At 49.3% G+C, this 15890-nt stretch overlaps 1 long non-coding RNA gene across 3 annotated transcripts; it reads left to right on the top strand.

Moving 5' to 3' along the window:
• Window positions 1-12959, top strand: LOC123027773. Of its 3 annotated transcripts, XR_006415567.1 has the most exons (4): window positions 1-493; window positions 1849-2271; window positions 5404-5593; window positions 12431-12959. It is a non-coding gene; the product is annotated as an uncharacterized LOC123027773 (long non-coding RNA). The 3 variants fall into 3 exon arrangements; XR_006415566.1 differs by lacking the exon at window positions 12431-12959 and having other exon boundaries at window positions 5404-6446; XR_006415565.1 differs by lacking the exons at window positions 1-493; window positions 1849-2271; window positions 12431-12959 and adding exons at window positions 3566-3586; window positions 4649-4864 and having other exon boundaries at window positions 5404-6446.
• Window positions 12960-15890: the final 2931 nt, after the last annotated feature.

Here is a 15890-nt window from a genome sequence, read left to right as displayed (position 1 = left end):
TAACCTCCCTCTTCTCCCAACCAATGTGGGTGGAAACACCTCTACATTATGCAAGATTGTTTTAAGGATTATACAGACAGGTGCCGTGCTTTGAATGCTCTGTATTAATGCAGGGGTATATTCGTCACCGCCATCATAGCATTATGGAATGTTTTCTAAAGATGGAAGCACCTGTCCATTTCTTTCTTATTTTTCCAATCCTCAGTTCAGCTCTTCTTGAACTTCATTCTTAAATTTGGCTCATCCTGTGCTTTGGAAACTTGTTTTTAAGAGTTTGCATTAAAATCCACAGGCATTTTTGTACATGTTCCTGAGTATATATCCATTTTTGCAGGCGTTCTTACATCACGCACATTTCCTTGTGCAGATTTGACCATCATTTCCCTTAATGTGCTCTGTTTTGAAGACATTTTGATTGGAGAACTTCACTGCAAATTTGGAGAAGTGCAGCTTTCCGAGGATATCTGGGGTTTGCTTCACACTGTGAAATGGAGTAAGTTTGCATTAAAATGTAAATGAAGTTAATTTCCCCTCCAGCCCTAACTGTTTCTCTGTGTAGAAGATGCTTTGTGGAACTGCACCATCTGGCGGTGGTAGAAATGTCTCAGAACTGCAGTTGGAGACACAGAAATGCATACGCTGATGTAGCTTGCACAGCTAGATTTTCTTGGTGTAGTCAGCATTTTTTTAACCAGTAGCTGCCATGAACCCTGCTGGGCCTGAAAGGTGGGCTGGCAGGATTGCTCCTTTGTGCTGAGGGCGCCCAGGCCATGAGGGGCAGAATGTAATGGAAAAGGCGGTGGGCTTGGCCCCCGCCCCAGCTGCCCCGTGCTTCCCTCCTCCTCCCCCACAGCCCCTCCCCAGCCCCGGTGCAAACACTTTTCAAATCAGACGCTGTAGTCACAGGATGAGTGGGAGCAGCAAAGCAGAGCAGACCTCTGTGGACAGATTTAAAAGACGACTGCTAAAGGGACAGCCGGCATTACAGACTCTTCCTGCCTGAAGGGGCAGCTACTTGCTGGTGCAAACATTCCAGATGTAGAGATTGGGCCCATTCCCCCTAGAAGAGCATCTTCCAACAACGCTGACTCAACGTCTCGCTCTGAACTGGAAGATGCGCAGCAAGTCCCCCGTGGCCAGAGGAGCCAGCGGTATGCCTGGCATTCGCTGGGAATGGGGCCATGTCTGATTCTGCAGGAAGGTCGCATGCGCCAAGCCCGGTGCGAGGGGCGTGCCCAGCCACACGGCTCTGAGGATGCAGCTGCAGGTTGCAGGGCCTGGTGGGGGCCGTTAACTGCCGGGGTTGCCATCCTGACAGTGTGCTCTGCTCCTTCATGTTGGAAGGGAGGAAGGGCATTCCTTTGGGAACCAGTCCTGGAGCTCTGGGTCCCCAGTGGTCCGTATTTTTCCCTGGCGTGTGTCTTTGGTTCCATGCAGACTTCTTTCACAGCACAAAGGCAGGCCAGGAAAGCCCTTGATTAGAACGCTTTTGTCCTGCTCCGCTCGCGGCTTTGGCAGTCCTCCAGGGAATTCTGTCAGGACACTTAGCAAGATCGGCTCTGACTAAGGGTTGCCCGGTCATTAGGTCATCCTTCAAGCAGGAGGAGGCCTTGCTAATGGGCTTCCCTGCTTGAGCGCAGTGTCGAGAGCATCTCGCCAAGCTCTGCTCTCTGCACGGCTGCGACCGATGCTGCAAAGCCAAGGGTTGTGAAGCTCCAATTCGCAGCAGGGCGTGTGTAAAGGGATCTGCATTCTGCCCTCCAAAAGCTTTCCCAGGCAGTCATCACCCCAGCTTTTCTCTGAGATGGCGAAGCGCAGGGTGACGTGAGCGCTTTCCCTTTCTACCAGTTGTTGCAGCCTGCTTGCTCCCATATCAGCAGGAAGGAGTAAAATCTTTCGACTTTGCCTCGCCCTGCTTTGCTCGAGGCCAGCCTCTGTGGCAGCTGGCACAGATGGGAACCATGCTCCTCACTCAGAGGATGCTAACTTGTGGGCAGAAGTGGCTTTCTGGAATATCGGCGAGGGGATGCTGCGGCCCAGGGTCGAGCTGAGGACCCGCAACTGCAAGCCTGAAGGGCAGAGACAGACAGCGTTGTTTGAGAGAGGGCTCTAGGGCCTCTGGGACAAAGATCAGAGGATGCTGAGAACGGGGACGTGGCCTGAGGGAGGTGGAAGGCCAGAATCCAGGAGGCAACAGAGGAACCTGTGCGGCCGCTCATCACCACCACCCGGCAGGCAGCCGTGTCCGTCCGTTGCAGCAAAAAGAGCAGGGTAACGACACCTGGAAAGTGAGGCGTGGCTTGGTTGCGTTGCTGTGTTGCCTAGCAGTTGGCGCTTCTGAGTGGCTCGCCACCAGTGGTGCCACAGACAGTGTGGCCACGGGAGCTTATGCCGGGAGAGCTTTGTCACTCTCCGTCTGCATTCGGGGGCCACCGCGGGGCAGCCTGGCCCTCGGTGGCCAAGCTGTCCCGGAGGAGCCGGTAGCAAGGTGCCGGGCTGCCTGGCTGGGCCACCAGACTTCACTGGGAGCCACAAAGCAACTGCCTCGGATCTGATCTGGGTAGCTGTCCTGGGGGCCTTCATCTGGCAGATCCCATTGGCATCATAGGATCCCCCACCCCTGGTCAATGTCGCACACATGGCTCAGACCCCCTCCCCATTTTGCCCTGCAAAGCGGGGGGTGGGGTGGTCACTGGATAGTGATTGGCCCAGTCTTGGCCGGGAATGATGGGAGCTGCGCTTGAGCAAGCCTGGAGAGCACAGCTTGGGGAGGTGGCCCAGCCACGCAGGCCCCCCCCCCCTTTGCCACGGATGTGTCTCCTCTGACAGTCTGCAGTGCGTGTGCAGAAGCTCCTTCGGCAAACGGAGCCGGTGAGGTGCGAGGAGGGCAAGCGTGCTGGACCGGGAGCTGGGAGATCCGGGTTCTGGTCCCGGCTCCCCCATGAAGCTCACGGGGTGACTTTGGGCCGGCCCCACATGCTCAGCCTAGCCTACCTCGCAGAGCTGCGGTAAGGATAAAAGGGAGCGGCTGAGAACCTCTGAGCCACCTGGAGTACTTTGCAAAAGAAAGAAGGTCGGATATAAATGCATGGAATTAATCATACTTACAGTTGGGGATGTCACACAAATGTTTTCTTATAGTCAAATACATAAATAAATCCCTAGGAAACCTTTCTAGTGGATGTGTGTAATGTGTAAGCACACACACACACAATTTCTATCTCATTTTCAGCTGCAGTTCGGCTTGTGTTGGTGGTAGGGATCCCATGGCAACCTCCTTTTTTCCTAGGATATTTCCCTTTAAGCAGAACATGTTGGTTTAAATATAGGCTGATCGTCACCTGACACTTTGTGTTCTTCCCCTCTTGGTTGCTGGTGGCTGCACACACGTGTGGGGATGTGGTCTGGAAGAAAGGGAGTGTCCCTGCCTTGCTGAGGTTTTGGTCACCAGTTATAACCTGTGCAGGAAAGGACTGCCTTCTTCCTGATTTCGTGGCAACTCGGGGACTACAGCCAACGCCAGGTGCCTCTGCTCCCCGCTTTGGTGGTTCCCACTTTTCCAAGCGTGAAAAAGCTCCAGCACCAGGTGGGCGGGATGACTGCATTTGTGAAGACAAGTGTCTGTGGAGGAAAATTAGCAGGGGCATCTGTGATCTGCAGCACTTTTTATCAGCCCGAAGGCAAACATGGGAGGCAGGGAGGCTGGTGGTAGCGGGCTCCAGCTCCAGACCCTGAAGCCTTCCTCTTATTCGGGTGGGGGGGGGGTGCTGCAGGCCTGGGCTTTTCCCCAGCACCCAACAGCCAGGGGATCGCACAGCATCCCGTTGCAGCAGTACAACGCCGGTGCCCTCTGGGCTACCAGGAGGATGGATCTGGCCAGCCCCTCCTCACCTGAGCCTCAGCCCAGGCCGTGGCTTGGGGTGGCGGGTGGAGTGCGCCTTCCTTCCTCGCCACCCAGCTGTGCTGTTTGGTGTGCGACCCTTGCTCTGGATGCCCGCCCCGTGCCAGTTTGCCCCTCCACCCTGGAAATGGGGCCGGCTTCTGTATCCGTTCCTCTGCGGAATTCCTGGCTTATCCATTACTTCCCATCTCCAGCAGGGAAGCGATGGGATAAGCAGGCCTCCATTCCCCACCATGGCTTGCTGAGTCCTAAGCTCACCCTTCCCAAGCTTGTGTTCCTCCACATGTTCCATGATGAATTTTGGGAGCTGCAGTCCACCAGGAGTCGCCGAGGTGGGCCCTTTCCGAAAGAAGTGAGCTACAGCAGGAGATCTTGGCCCTTCAAGGGCCACTAGCAAGCGAGGCTGGTTAGCTTTATTTATTTTTATTTTTATTTATTTTATTTACATATGTTTATAGGCCGCCTATAATTGCGAGGTCTTCCTAGGCAGCTTACAATGTAAAACATGCCAACAGAGAAAAAGCACATTAAAAACCAATTGAAACACAGTAAGTAAACATTTTAAAAACAATTAGAAAGGGCCACTGCACGCAAGCTAAATGTTAAAAAAATTCCCAGAAAGATACGTCCTTGCATGGTGTCGGAAGGGAAATGGCGCCAGGCGAATTTCCCTAGGGAGGGAGTTCCAGAGAAGGGGAGGCCAGGCAGATCGGTAAGACGGCTGCATTGCGTTCTGTCCCTCGGCAGGGCCTGCCACTGGGAAGACGTGCCGACTGCCCGCTGCTTCCAAGGAGACTCCTCCCACCTGCCACCGGGGCCTCATTGCGTGCTGGCCTCCCCCAACAGGCGAAGCCAGTTCTCAGGCAACATGGTGCCAGAAGCCCATTGATGTCATGGAGCATGGCCACACCCCCATGTCATCTGGCCCACTCAATTCCTCCCACTCCGTGGCCCACCCTGGTGGTAAGTCGTGGTATTGTTTGTTGGAATGTGGTCTCTGGTTGCATCCAAAACTATGCTCCCCAACAAGCCATGGTTTAGCTGCTGCAAACCATGGTTCGCTGTTGCCTTATGAAGCTGGGTTGGTTCAATGATGGCTTGTCAGGGCTTATCCCTCACTGGTCTGTGCTGCTTTCTGTCTGGAAACAGAAGTGTCTAGTGAGAGTCTCCCAGAAACAAAACTGCTCTCTATGCTGGCGAAAGGGGCAGGAGATAAAGACTCCAGAAGGAGAGAAAATAAGCCATGGCTTGTTTTCTTTACCTGCAAGGCAATTCGTGGCCAAATCAAAAAACCCGAGTTAACATATGCCATGGCATAATATCATGCGCAACAGCAGCCTGGGAGGTGAGAAAAAAATCTACAGCTGTCAGTGACAGGCAAACTCTACAAAAGAGAACTCCACATCAAAGTCTTCATTCGCCTTTGTGTGAAGCAGAGACTGATTGTAGCTGGCAGGGAAGTATCCTTTTTCATTATTATTTTGGATGTACTTAATTTCCAGAGGAACTCTGAAATGCTGAAGCCTATGATCATCGCAATCTCCCCAAAGTCCCGGTGGAACTTCACGTGGGATTCTCCCTATTCCATCCTGACAGTCTGAGAAAGAATAAAGAAGGGAACTCTTGCTAAAAGAACAACGAAACTACAGGTCTGCAGCTCCAAGAAAGAGTACAGTGAAGTAAAAAGCAGAGGTGAGACATCGAGGTGGCATAAAGTATTGTGGGGTTTATCTGTCAGCTGTAACATTCCTTTTCCTACAGAAAGGGATTTTATTTTTAGCACTCAGTATTGGGGATGTCAGAAAAGCTGGCTGGGAGAAGACTAGATCAAAAGATTTTTTTCCCCATACAAAAGATGCACACCTGCTTAGTAATTCACTGAAGCCAACTTTTATATTCATTCGCTTCCATAACACCAGTCAAACATACTTCTGGCTTTGCTGTTTGATATTTGAAAGCTGGAAATAAGTTTCTCACAAGTTAACTATCCAGCAGAGGCTTTCAGGGAAAGTATAACTTTTGTATAGTTTTGCCACTGTCCCTTATAAAAAGACAAGGAAGGGGGGTGGGTGTCAATTAATTAATTAAAATATTTCTAGGCGGCCATTCTGGGCAGAAGCACTTCCGAGGCACCTTATAACAATAAAATTGATTGATAAACTTTCATAAAAGCAACAAACTAAGAAGCAACAATGAACCCACACAAAGCAGAAAAAAATGTCAGCATAAATAGGTTTTTAGTGCCATCCTAAAAGCTTGCAAAGTCCTACCTGATAAACCCCAAGGGCATCCTGCTCTAGAAGTTTAGGGCCGCTGCAGAAAAACCCCTCATGTGTACTTGACCATCAAACTGTGCTCAAATGTGGGCAAGTAGGAAGACCTTCTGTTGCTGATCCTAAAGTGTGAGGAGCAAGATATGGATGAAGGTCAAGTAATTTGGTCCTATGTTTTGTGTGTGTGGTGGGGGAGCATCCAGAGGGGTTCGGCTGCCCCACTGAATTTGGGCAATGGGGCCATCCACAAACCTGTCCTTGGTCTGAGTGGAAGAGGGGACTCTTTGCTTACTCCTTCTGAGCAGAAATGTGCAGGCCTTCAAGGCACCCAGATCTCAGCTGTGGTTAGGTACCTCCCCGCTGCATAACCAGTGCTGCCTCCATTTTGAGTGCCGTTTCCAGGAAGCCAAGTGTCTTCACCTTTGCTCCAGCAAAGGTGGGAGAAGTGGAGTTGAGTGCTGTCAGGTAAGACTCGATCAAGCACTCGGTTTCCAACACAGGTTCTAAAATGCATTTCCCAGCAGCAGAGGCGGGGAGAAAATCAAGCAGAACGTGCACCCCTGGGGCAGCAAGAGGGATACCAGGTAAAGCACCTGGTCAGGGACCTCAGAGGTGCCACTCCAGAGATGCACGTTTTGCTCAGAGCCTATGGAAGGAAGACGGGAACACCGAAAGAGAGGCCAGCTGAACTGAGTCAGATTCTTCCCTCCACGTGCCATCTCAAATCAGCAAAGGGAAATGTAGAAGTTCTCCCGAAAGACATCGACCAAGAACCAGTTCTGCTGCCCATCAGGGAAAGTACCCTTGCGACTTGCGTGGTTCTCGCACATGCCCTTGCTCCCCGAAGGCAAGCAGTGCTTAAGGGAGCAATTAAGCAGGTGGGAAGTGCTCTGGAGGGGCAGCCCTCTGCCCCCAACAGGTGTTTTCACTGCGCTTGCATCACGGGCGTAACAGGAAGTATCACAATCCCTGCATGGAGCCTCCAGCATTTCCGACAAATAACTCCCGCGAAGAGGGAAATACAGTGCGGCAGGCCTCTTGAACGGGGGCAGTTTCATTAACAGATGTTTCTGTTACAGTCTGTCAAAATTGTGAAAGCTAGGTCAGTTTTTATTAATGTGGCAGCCACAGGGTTTGCATGAAATGATTTCCAATCCTTTATCCCTTCTGGTTTCAATTAGCCGCTGCTGCCACCGCCTTCTTTTTCTGGCACACGGCTGCAGATCTATGCATCCCCTGTCATTCAGAGTCCAGTACCCAACGACTTAATTCAGGCCAAACTTCAGGGCCACCCCTCTGCTGATTTTCTCTTGCTGCAGCCGGCGAATGAGAGCTCAGAGCTAGAGCCAGAGATGGGAGCAGCAAGGGGGTGAGAGAAGGAGGCTTCCGTTACCATCCAGCCCTCTCCAGCACAACGAGTGTGGCTCTGGAGGAGTTCCCCACCCTGCCTCCAAGCAGACTGCCTTTCTGCGTTACCTTCCTTTCTGGTTCGGCATGCAACAGCCGAGCTCGATCAGGAAGCCAGGGTGCAATTTCAGCTGTGCAAGTCATTCCTTGGGTATTCCCAGGTTTTGTGTTATATTCTACACCCCTGCCTCCCGTTGGCTGTCCACCAAACTACTGTTCACACAGCCCAGACCATTGAGAAGGGACTGGCCAGAAAAGTCAGCCAGTAAATTCACCAGCAAAACTGCAGCTGCGAGTCATGTCCACCGGCCGCCCGGTATTTCTTATTCTACCGAATCATGAGAAGCACAAAATCTTGCCTTCGATGCCCACCCAAGACTACAAGGGCGTTCAGCAGTCTGTGTTCCTTTTTAAAAATGGGCATGGAAAACACGTCCTTTGGAAAAATGGGCACAATATGCTTTCATCAATGAGGCACGCAGACAGCCTCATTTCCATTCACAATCTGTCCTTGGAGGAGAGCTTTGGACCTAAGCACCCATGCTTCCAGACGGCATCCTAGCCCAGAATGGGACATGAAGTTCCAAGCGTAAGCTTTTGATTCGCTATGTTCCCATGATGAGTGAGACCGGCACACACCATGGAGACCGCTGCCAAAGAGCCCGATGTTTTCTGTTTATTAATTACAGGTGCATTTAAGGTGCTTAGATATAAAGGGCTGAGAGAACTAAATATACTCCACACTGTTCTGTAGAATCTGCACGGGGACCCTCTGCAATTGGAGACCATTTTGGCTCTGAAGGCATATCAATCCATGCCTGCCTATTTGTACTCCGAAAACATTCCCAGCAGCCAGCAACTTGGAATGTATAAGCACTTTTTAAAAAATCGCTTTCTTTTTCTTTTTTCTTTCTCTTCGATTTACATCCTGCCTTTTTCCTACAAAGGGCTCAAGGCAGCTGACATCATTCTCCTCCTCCATCTTATCCCCACAACAACAACCCTGTGAGGTGGGTTGGGCTGAGAGTCTGTGACTGGCCCAAAGTCGCCCTGTTGGCTCCATGGCTGAGCGGGGACTCGAACCCATGCTCTTCACCACTACGCCACACTGGCTCTCCTCAGTTCTCTTCCAAAGAACAAAAATGAGATGCAATTTTCCAGGTCTTATTTGTTTTTTTAAAAAAATACCCTGCACCAGCACGTAAACAGTAGCTGGCTTGGAGGTTTATAGGTGCAGGAATATTGCCCATTTCATTCCATAGTTCCACTCTCGAAATGCTTCTGGGAGAAATGTCATAAAAGAACTCAAAAGGCTTGTTCTGGACAGCGGTTCATTCTCTGCCGCACTTGCCCACAAGGCCACAGTTTTGCACAGCTGAATGCAAAAGCTTCAGCTTTCTACTGGAATAACTAGCTTTCCCCTGGAGATCTCATTAATTGCAAGAGTGCCTTGTGTAGCTTGCAATGCCCATAATTTAGCAGAATGCTGATGATAAGTTCCATCCAGCATTTACTTTGAAAACAAACAAACAAACCACCTTTACACCCAGTGAATGTTCCCAAGTGTGCTAAACGGTGGTCATTTGCGACCTCAAGGTAACGGGCCACTCTGGATTTATTCATTCATTTATTTATTATAGCATTTTTATGCAGCCCCCATTGCAGAAAGCCTCGGGGTGGCTTACAAAGCAGACTAAGCAAACATAGAATAAATATAAAAAATCCGGAGCATCTTAGTAATAGTATAAAACCAGTAAATAAAAACAATTAACAATTAAAATATCGTTTAAATAAAAAGGTCTTGGCCTGGCGCCGAAAAACAAATAACGACCAAAATGTTACCAAAATGTTGAACTCTGGGACATTGATAATCAAAAGATTCAAGCTAATGCTGTTCAGAATGACCAGGAACATGGCATCTTTATACAATTAGGAGACGACAGAAATCTGAAATTTTAGGGGCAAAGAATTCTGTACATGCTTGTGTCTTCTGCTGAAAATCTATGGGACATGTGCCCCTATTCTGCGGATATTTACTTGGAATTAAGTCTCTGAGTCTTATTCCGAGACACAAAACTGCAGAACTTTAATGCACATTATGAATGCCTGTAGTTACACTGTAAGTAGCCCAGCACCAGATACAAAATAGTTCAGCATACCAAGACAAAGGTATGCTTCTGACTTTAACTAGTGTGAGTACTGTTGCTGGATGGATTGCATCCTTCAAGCTCAGCAGCCTATTTCTCCTTCGGGGGAATTAATCTTGATTGACCATGCAACTGTATGTTGGTTTCCCAGTTAAATTCTGAAGAACAACTCTGTTTTTTAAAGCACCAAGTACTGTAGACTATGTGATCCTATAAATCCAAGAGAAAATCAAATATGGATCTTGGGTGAACAGGGCATCATTCTGGTATTTGGTATTTCCAGAAATATTGCAATAAATTATGTTGCTATGCTATGCTAATCATGAAGTCGTGTCCGACCCATCGCGACCCCATGGGCAACATTCCTCCAGGCCCTCCTGTCCTCCACCATCCCCCGGAGTCCACGTAAGCTCACACCGACTGCTTCAGTGACTCCATCCAGCCACCTCATCCTCTGCCGCCCCCTTCTCCTTTTGCCATCTATTGTTTCCAGCATTAGAATCTTCTCCAGTGAGTCCTTCCTTCTCATTAGGTGGCCAAAGTATTTGAGTTTCAAATTATGTTTCAAATTATGTTGACTTTCCCTTAATAAAAGGCCCAATGAAAGATACAGAAGAGAAAGGATAGGATTTTTTTAAAAAATGCAGGAGTACTTTAGCACTTTAAACTACTTTAAAACAGAGCACATTTTGGCCAAAGTTAAAATTAACCCCCTACCTACTCTAACATTTCATCATTCTCAGTAGCCCAACTCTTTCCCACTGAAACAAAATATTGCTAAAATGATTATGGTCAGTACTTGTGAATGATATTAGGCGGGTGAGTACCTGGAGGAGGGCTTTCTCTGCGGTGGCACCCCATCTATGGAATGCGCTCCCCAGAGAGGTCCACCTGGCGCCGTCATTATTTGTTTTTCGGTGCCAGGCTAAGACCTTTTTATTTAAAACTTATTTTAATTGCTAAATTATTGTATTTATTAGGATTTTAAATTAGCCGAGAATGCACCGGGGGGGGGGGTTAAATTTTTAGTTTTGTTTTTTTTTTTTTTTTGGATTTTTTGTGAGCCACCCCAAGGCTTTGTTGTGATGGGGGCGGCATAGAAATGTTTTAAATAAATAAATAAATAAATACTTAAGTGCAAATGAAACTCTGCGAATGTCACAGGATACTCCGCCTTTATCCTGAGTAATACCTTTCACCACAAAATTATCTGTAGATGGAGAAAGCCTGGCTGTAAAGCTCTCAGTGGTCCTTTGTCTGATGGCTGCAGTCCACCTCCAGCTTGAGGCCACGTCTCGGGGGGGGGTATCACTTACGGCTACCACATCCGTGTCCAGCCCGTTGGCTTCTCATAGACCTCTGGTGTGCTCCAAGAGAAAAAGTCAGCCTTTGGTCTCATCCAGCAGAGGTGTTCTTATTACGTATGGCCAGTGCTTTTTTTGTAAGAAAAAGGGTGCCGGAACTCATGAAATTATTTACTTTTCACACGTAGTCAATCACTGAACACACACCCACACACGTCAGTTGTGTAACGAAATATAACCGTCGCCGCCCGCAATAAGCACTCAGCACGCGACCACACGACCAGTCCCAAGCCGAGCAGCGCCACAAGCCGAGCAGCACCATCACAACCAGTGTGAAGGACGCATGCAGTGGACTCAACACGCAAGCAGCCCGCACGCACCGTTTTCATGATTTTGCTGCCGACCTGCTACGCTCGACAGGGCGATTCAAATCCACATGGACCAAACATCAAATTTTCAAAAGTTACTTTTAAAACTTGGAAAATCTGTCAAAAACAGGTGCCGGAACTCCGTTCCTGTGCGTTCTATGACAAAAAAAGCACTGCGTCCGACACTGTGGCTGCTCTCAGAGAAGGTCTGGAATCTTCCACATGCAAGAAGGCCACCTTCCCGATCTCAGGGCTGTCGCATGCACTCCCAGGGCACTTCTGGGTGGAATACAGAGTGTGGGTTTTAACCTTTAACGTCCTGCATCACCGCAGTCCAGGGCAGCTTAAGGCTTCTGCTCTTGTAAGAAAGTAGCGGGCTTCTGTAGCTGGCATCCAAGCTCTTTCTGCAGGTTCTCCCGCCCTCAGAGGAAAACGTGTAGGTAAAATCTGTGAAAGGGTCTTCTCATTTGTGGCAGCCCAGCTCTGGAATTCGTTCGCTTGGCATCAGTTCTGACACACTGCTGGTGCAGGGTAAAATCCTATTACCTGCCCCAGTCTTTACCTTTCCTTTCAGGTCTTATTTTGCCTGTGTATAAGATTTTCCTGTTGCAACTGTTTCATGCTGTTTGGGTATGAACTGTTGTATTTCACTGGTTCTGTCTTGAAAAGTTTTGTTTGGTGTCCTGAGAAGCAGATGCGGCAGAGTAATACGTAAATCCCCAAAGTAAATTATTTTGGCTTTAAGCCCTCCATATTCTCAAGGAACATTACTTTGGGAAACAGAATGAGAAAACTGAATTTCCAAGGTCTTTGTGCAAAACAATGTTCTGGTGGATTGTGCCCCTGATCCCCATTCCGGCCCTATGACTCTAGTCCTAAAGATGAAAGTAGAAAATTAATGTTTAGAGACCCCCTTCCTTTAAAAAAAAAATGGGGGGGGGAGCATTCGGTAGCCTACTGAGAAGATGCATAGTTCACTTTATTGATCTGGATTCTTTTGGTTTGATTCATCCTTATCTTATCTCTTCAGAACAGCATGGAGAATCCGCACTCCACTTGCCCGTTTTTTCACCAAAAGGCATGCTGAATTCCTTTTGCTATTTCCCCCCCTACATCAAAGCCTCTGGGATGACACAGCCGGATTTGCTACACAACTGTGCATTCATCAACCGCATGGCTATTTCCTTGGGGTCCATTTAAGGATACTTTCCATTATCGTCCGTGGGCACCCACCCCTGCTGCTCCCCTCACGGAATGAATATTAATCTCCAAATGCTGCCCCTGGGCTTAAATCCATGTGCACGTGGGATAGGAGGAAAATAAAAATTAATGGGAGCACTTTTGTTTCAGGGCTTTGGATCAATTCGTTGGGAGATCTCTCAGGGGAGCAGAAATCTGACAACCACGTAGGGAAGAAGCCCCCGCCCCCCACCTTCCTCCTCTGGCTTTGTCAGGGCTCTAAGTGATGGAGCTGGTGCGTTGCCCCGCAGCAAAGGTACCGAGCATCTGTGTACTCTGTACGGCACAGACGCAACTCTGCATTCCGCGAAAAGCCTCGCCTTCCAGCCAGTGCCTCCATCCTCCTGCAGAGAGAGGAACGTGCAGCGTGCTTCACGGCCTTGGTCTGCTGGTTGCATGTTTTGCGGCCAAGGCAGGGGAAGCCACTGGAAATCCCCCTGGAGTTGAAGCCGTGCGCCCTTCTTCTAGCTTCTCTAGGACCTTGGAGATCGGCTGAGTCACGGCCAGGTGATGCACCGCTAGGGACTGACTGGTCCCTTGCCTTCATAAAACTGCAGCTCCTAGCACACCTCTTCAGTCCGGGCAGCAATGTCCGGGACCAGTTGCTCCTCAGGGGCGCCAGTCGCACTTTGGCCGGCACTGGCGGAGAGGTGGGGGCGAGCAGGCTTATATTCCCCTCTTCCTTCCCCGCCCCATTTTCCTTGTGTGCTGTGACTTCTCAGGCAGGAAGCTCGCAGGCAGGGACCATCTTGCCCAGCTGGTCCCGTGGATGCTGTTCCTGAGCCAGCGGTGGATGCAAACCCTTCAGATCAAGAAAACCCAGATCTTGACAGCACCTTCCCCAAAGAGGCTTCTGGGCAGATGTTTCCCACTAAAGCCTCCTAAAGCTACCTCCTAAAGCCTCTGCCAAGCGCGGCCAAGAGCCAGAGGTGCGGGGAGCTGCCTTCCAGAAGTCACCAGGCCCCTGAGAGAACGGCTACAACCCCCTTTTCAGATGGAGCACCGGGCATCCCTTATGAACGAGCGAGCTTCCCGGATTCCAGCCGGCGAGGATCGTGCGGCGGCGGCGGCGGCTCGGAGCTGTTCATGGTGCTGCAGCCAGAGCGCCTAGCCTTTCACGGCCAACGCACTGAGGGCTGACACGACAAAGGCGCCTCTTGACGTTGGCCTCAGCCCTACCCGCGCCTGGCACCTTCCGGGGCTTCCCACCATTTCCTCTTTGCTGCTCTGCAGCGGTCCGTGTCCCGTTTAGGAGCCCAGCCCCGAAGAGATGGGTAAATCCACACCTGATCAGAGCGACCTCTCCCTTCACTGATTACGAACAATTTTCAATTCTAGCATAGAGATTAAGTTGCATCACATTCTGTATTCTAAGGACATTTGCTGTGTTTATATTTTAATACCTCGTGATAGCTGTTAGCAATATTACCAGTAATTTGACCTGGCAGTTCCCCACAGGCTTTTTTGCTTTTTGTTTTAAAAAGGACTTACGGATTCAGCATGCGTAGTTAGTGCCCAACCTTATTCAGTATTTATAACTGTTGGGAAATAGGGGAGATAAACGGTCCCGAAGAACAAGCACAGCTGGACGGAAACATCTGGGGAGTCCCCCCCATGTACACACCTTTCCTAAATTGCTCCCCTGGTCTGTTCTCCTTTGAACATTTAGGGGTTTCCCTGGACTGTGCAGTTTTGCCATCCCACTGCTACGATGAATGGTGGGAATGCATTGCTGTTGTGAGCCAAACTGGTGGTCCCCATAAACAGTTTTCACAATGGCTGTTGAGGGGGGTCAGCGAAGAAGGAAAAGATGTGTGTGTTGCCCATAGGAAAACATTTCAGCTCAAAGGCCATGAGAAAAGGGGCATCGCAGCAGAAAGTGGGGAACTGCAAAAATCAAAGAGAAGTGTATGCAGAGTACGGTGTGGACCCTACCCACAGGTTCTCCCAATAAACCAGTGAGGCTTTCTTTGATGTTTGAGGCTGGTAATGAGGTTACAAGATGTGACCTTCCCTTCCCTGTTGGACAGCAAGTGACTGACTGATTCTGCATTGGAAGCAAATTCATGGCATCCTATGATATCAGGATATGACATTTAATGCTAATGCCACTGAACAAGGGACATTGCAAGAGACCCAATTCTGAATCAGGTATCAACATTTTGGGTGCACCCATGGCTGCGTACCTGCTCAGCATGTAAGGAAGATTTTGGAAACTCGGATGGAGGCCAAGCTCCGTCAGATGGCTTGGATTCCACCCCTGAATGATCTCCAGCTTGGCCCCCATGAGAGACCTTCTCAAGAGCAGTGCAAAAAAGAAAAAGAAAAAAGTGACCTGGGCCCTAAAGCTTCTCTCTAGCATGTGTGATCACGTTCTTTATTTCCAATATGCCAGCCTTGCTGGGATATGAACAGAATGTTGCGGTTGCATCTGAGAGATCTGAGTTCGAATTCAGCTCAGCCATTGAACTTACTGCAACGGTGCTAGTTCCTCTCCTCTCACTGAAATAAAGGTAGCGTTTATGCCCGGCTGTAAGCACTGCACAGAAGGTCCTGAAGACAAGCGTGTTAGGGCTGTGGATTAGTTTTGTGGGTGTGATGGATTTATGCTCTGACTCTTATTTATTGCTTAATTATTGTATTACTGTATTTTAAATTTTGTAAGCTGTCCTGAGGCATTTTATTGTGAAGGATGGGATAGAAATGTTTTAAATTATTATTATTAGTAGTAGTACATAGTAGAAGTACTGGTGCAGAGAGTCTGGGTATGACTGCAGCCGTTCTCTGGCCAGTTCCCTTCAGCCTGCCTAGGTTGAATTTTTTTTTTTTAGGTTGAAATTTTTTATTTAAATAAAAACATACTAGCCTGCCTAGGGCCCTACTCCTATGGCTGTTTGCGTGCGGATAGAAATAGGAGGGCACCGTGGATTCCACCCGGACTGAGTTTCTTGCATGAGACATGGGGAGGATTCAACTGTGAGAAACTAGCGAAACGAACCAGGTTTCTCACATGTGCCCACCCAGCTACCACCGAGAGCTCGTGTGGGCACCGCAGTGGGCGCAGTCCTAACCCTCTGACCCACTGAGCCAGGGCGGCTCCCGGTCTCTCCTCAGCTAGCCATGAAGTCCGTCCGTCATGCCACTCCTCCTTTTCGCCCTAACCTACCTCACTGGGTTGTTGTGAAAGTGTTGTGTCCGGTGCTGCAGACACACTGGGGTTTAAGGCTAAAGAGATCTGGGTTCAGATGTGC

This window comes from Varanus komodoensis, unplaced genomic scaffold, assembly GCF_004798865.1.
Source record: "Varanus komodoensis strain SLA01 unplaced genomic scaffold, ASM479886v1 scaffold33, whole genome shotgun sequence".
NCBI lineage: Eukaryota > Metazoa > Chordata > Lepidosauria > Squamata > Varanidae > Varanus > Varanus komodoensis.
This window is presented reverse-complemented; position numbering and strand designations above follow the sequence as displayed.